The sequence below is a fragment of the Heterocephalus glaber genome, unplaced genomic scaffold, assembly GCF_053883595.1.
Source record: "Heterocephalus glaber isolate CG9 unplaced genomic scaffold, H.glaber_assembly_v1.0 deba00001472, whole genome shotgun sequence".
NCBI classification, from domain to species: domain Eukaryota; kingdom Metazoa; phylum Chordata; class Mammalia; order Rodentia; family Bathyergidae; genus Heterocephalus; species Heterocephalus glaber.
In genome coordinates this window covers 25,483,701-25,488,331 of record NW_028258315.1, presented here as the reverse complement: position 1 = coordinate 25,488,331, position 4,631 = coordinate 25,483,701, and the positions used below count along the sequence as shown (strand labels likewise).

At 43.0% G+C, this 4,631-nt stretch overlaps 1 pseudogene; it reads right to left on the bottom strand.

Annotated features, from left to right (window-relative positions):
• Positions 1–2,167: 2,167 nt before the first annotated feature.
• Positions 2,168–3,107, bottom strand: LOC101712879 (small ribosomal subunit protein eS21 pseudogene; annotated as a pseudogene).
• Between the last annotated feature and the right edge of the window lie 1,524 nt (positions 3,108–4,631).

Below are 4,631 nucleotides of genomic sequence, written 5' to 3'. Positions count from 1 at the left end.
GGATGGATTTGAATATTCACTAATCATGTCACTGTTTAAAGCTCAGATGTCTGAATACTAAATTGAAAAAAACATTAAAAAGCTCTAAATTTTCTCTGTCCTAAATATAGCAATCATGACCAAGTTGGAATAGGATGGTAGGATTGAGGTGATTTTTTTCATTTTCCAAATGTCCTAATATGCAGTTTTACTGTTTTGTTGGTAATAATAATAAGTAGATAAATTAACCTAGAAACATGTTAACATAAGTACTCAATAAATCCTTATAAAGTTAGCATATGCAAATAAGAAAAAGAAAATTCACCGCTTTTTCCTTAAATAGAATAACAGCATTAGTAAAGTTCCTAATGCTCTGCAAGACAAGATCTTGGTCAGGTGATAACACCTGGCAAACTGAATGGGACATACACTAAATTCTGTGAACAGAGTAACAAATAATATCAGTGTTTTTATTGTATGACAGTTAAAATGCAATCATTCACACATACATAATTGCTTTCAAAACAGTTTTTTCTGTATTTTAGTCTGAGGCTAGATAATGATTACTTAAAGAACTTCCCTTTCTTTTAATGTTTTTATTTTGGTAAAATATACATAGCAATATTTGCCATCTACACTGCTGTATCAGATGCTCAGGAGTGTTAAGCACATTCCTGTTGTTCTACAGACATCGCCACCACCCAGGTCAGAACTTCCTCCCCTGCACAGCTGAACTCTCTTCCCATTAATCACTAACTCTCCTCTCTCTCACCCCAGCCCCCAACAACAATGATTCTGCTTTCTGCATTTCTGCTTTGACTGCTGTATCTCAAGCAGGTGGAATCATACAGTATTTATCTTTTTTGTGACTGGCTTCTTTTACATAGCCTAATGTCCACAGGGTTCACAAGCTGGGTGTCAGAATTTCCTTCCTTTTCAAGGTTGAACAATGCCTCATGTCTGAATGCATCACCTTTTGCTTATCTAGTCACCCTTCAGTGGATGTTTGGGCTGTGAATGGTGCTGCCATGATGGGTGTACAAACATCACTGTGGGTTTCTGCTTTGAATTCTTTTGATCCAGAGGTGGAATTGTCAGATAACACGGTGATTCTGTTTTTTTTCTCACTATAGTAAAACGTTGGTTTGCAAGCATAATTGTTCTGGAAACTTGATCATAATCCAAAGCACTTGTGTATTTCCCCATGAGAAATAATGGAAACTGGGCCAGGGTTTTAGCTCAGTGGTTCTGCCACTTGCCTTGCAAGCGCAAGGTCCCGAGTTTGATCCCCGGTCCAAAAAAAAAAAAAAAAAAGAAAGAAAGAAATAATGGAAACTGAGATGATTTGTTCCACAACCCAAAAATATTCATACAAAAATGATTGCAATACCCTAAGTTCCACTTACAAATGAGTTCTGTTCGGGGAAAATGTTCGTAAGTCAGACTCATTCATATACGACAAAGTGAGTTTTATACAGTATACCTGGGAAAGTTTGCAACTTGAATGTTTGTAAGTTGGGGACTTACTGCATTGTAATGTAATACAAAATAATAAAATATAAAATATAAAGAAAAATAAACAAATTAACCTGCACTTACCTTTGAAAACCTTCATGGCTTGTGTGAGGGAGACAAGAGAGAGGAGGGTTATAGTGTAGGACAACTTTTACTATCACCAAAGGAATTGGTACTATCTATTGGCTCAATAGAATTATTTTCTTTTCATGGAACTTTAACAAGGAACCTATCGAATGCTGTTTTTGTCTTTTTTGAGGATCTCACGGAGATGTGACATTGCATTGTTGTTAAATAGATTCATCACTTGTAGTGCTACAGCCTTATTCAGTTGGTGTTTTCTTCAAAATTTTGCACTGTTTCCCACATTTTATACACCTTCCTAACCTCATTTGAAGTGAGGGATTCCTCCACCTTCTTCTCCTTCTTTTCTGCAGACAAGATCCCTTTCATAACTTCTTGCTGTTGGGAGATAATCACTCACAATCCTGCGGGGTGGGAGGATAGAGAGAAGAACCATTGGCTCATTTGTGATCGTGTGACATTCAGTGTCACATACAACTCATATTGCAAAACATCACTTGTTTATCAAGTTAATATTTATTAGAAATGTTTGCTCATCTTGAGGAACATTTGCAGAACAAGTTACTGGCAATCCAAGGTTTGACTGTATTTATGACAAATATGCCACATTCACGACTCCATCCACTGATAAGTTCTTTGAGATGATGCCATCAGACTCACCCAATTGTAGAAGGTAGTCATCTGATTCATCTGTCCTGTGAATGGCCCTGTAGACAGTTGTGGTGGATTACTAATGGTCAACTTGTAACACCCAGCTAAACTGAATCAGTGTGGTCTGGATGTGGAAGATCCACCTGAGGATTATTGCCAATAGCCATAAAAAGAGACCTGGAGGGGAAGATTGTGGGCTTTTGATATTCTGGGAGAAGCTTGCTGCAGATGGTTTTCCTAATGCGAACTTGGCTGTTCTTATTGGAGGAGGAGCTCAGGGCTTCATGTCCCTGGGAATGGCTGTTCTCGTCAGGGGAGCTCTGATCTTCACCATGAGCATCACTTCCTGGCTCCAATGTAGATTCCTCAGCCTGGTGGCACAAATTCTTCATCCCACTGGCATAGGTTTTCTGGCTCCCACCACTGGCTTTTGGGCCTTCCAGGTACAGATCCTCAATATGAACAAGCACCAGACATTGCCATGGGCTCTAGGCCACTGGCTGAACTCATGGGGAACATTGCCTTGGACTCTAGGCCTTTAGCTAGCCTTATGTAGGACATTGCTGTGAGATCCAGTCCTTTGGGCCTCTAGTGTGTGGCTAATCTCTTGCATTCCTCTGTATTTGACTTTTTGGGTAAATATCGTAAAATAATCCCATGAACTATGTGTCCTGCATTAAATCTATTTCCCTTGCAAAAACCCTGACTACAACAATATTGTAGGTTTTTAATTGGCCCTTGAATCTGCCCATGACCTTGTCAACCTCAGCTACATTCATCTGGATGGACGCATGGTCCTTGGCACCAATGATATGGTTGCTGGCAGAACATTTCCAAGGTACTTACAGGTCCATGAACTCTCCAGCGTCATTCTGCATGTTGAGGCCCCACCTGCTGCCTCCACAATGAGTATGTATGGAGAAAAGAAGTGGCATGTCCCCTGGTAGCAATTATTTCTAATTTTTGAGGAATTTCTGTACTGTTCTCCACAGCAGCTGCTCCATTTTACTTACAGCAGTGCACATTGATCCAATTTCCCCATATTCTCACCCGTGCTTGTCAGTTTCTCTATTTCCTCCAGAATACTGTACTGGTATCCATGTGAGAAGGAGCCTGACTCCTGAGTGGAGCCAAGGCCCATGACTGATCCATCACCCCTGTGGGACAGTCCTCTCTGTGGACAGAGCAAGGACCCCAAAGACTTCTGTGAGGAGTGGTGACTCAGTTTGCCAGCCTGTCAGAGAGCCCGGTGACTTTACAATGTGCTCAAATGACACCAGCACCTGGTCACTCTGACCTATAACCTTCTGACCTTAATGGCCTCCCCACCCTCAGCATAGACTTCATGCCAGCCAGGGGCTGCTGAGAGGGCCGGGGACGTGGCACAGCATCTTGGAGCTGCTGCAACTGCGATGCTGACCCACCACATCCTGACTCCCTTGAAGCCTCCACCCGCCTGTGTGAACCTGGACCCCTCGCCTCAGCCAGGGCCCCAGAGAACAGTTGAGAGGTCAGCTCAGATGCTACCCTTGGTGTCACCGTACCCCATTTTCTTTTCTTTCTTTCTTTCTTTTTGGTACTGGGAATCAAACTCAGGACCTTGCACTTGCCAGGCAGGCCTGGCACCACTGAGCTAAATCCCTAGCCCATATGCCCCGTTTTCTTAAATCAAACATATCCTCAATAAGTCAAGCATGGGGACACACCTATAATCCCAGCACTTTGGGGGCTAAGGCAAGAGGATCACAAGTTCAAGCCTTAGGTTGGGGAACAGCAATTTCTTCCCTCCTGTCTGTCTGTGTGTTTCTTTCCCCCTCTGCTTCTTGGGTTTCTTCTCTCTCTTCCACTTCTCTCTTGGTGGCCTCCATTTATTTTGGAGCTCCTGGCCAAGCAACCCCCCAGATCTTCCCACACAGGCCCTTGGACCCCACACACCCTCCATGTGAGTCTTGGCCTATGGCCCAAAGCCTGCAGAGAGATGATCTGAGTCAGTAACCTGTCCAGAAGCAATTGTGTCAGCAGCGTCAATACTTCAATCTCTCACAGGGCAGTCATAGACTGTGGGTCCCTCCTGCAGGGATGCCCTCGGCTTACAGGGCAGCTTCTGGAAGTGGGAGCTGTTTCTTGGCCAGTTTTTTGCCACTTTTCCAAGCATGCATCTGTACATACAGATGATATGGGCAGGGGCCTAACTGAATGTGCCCTGGAGGCAAAACCTAAGTGTCACTGGGCTCTAATGTCAACTAGTCCAACCAGCCATACAATGCATGTGTATTTATGGTAGAATTTAGAATGACAATGCAGGATGCAGACCTCACTGACTTAGTCATAGACACTGAAATGATGCTCAAAATCAATCATCAGAAAAAAAAGGATGCAGCAAGTAAGAGAGGCAGCCAGCC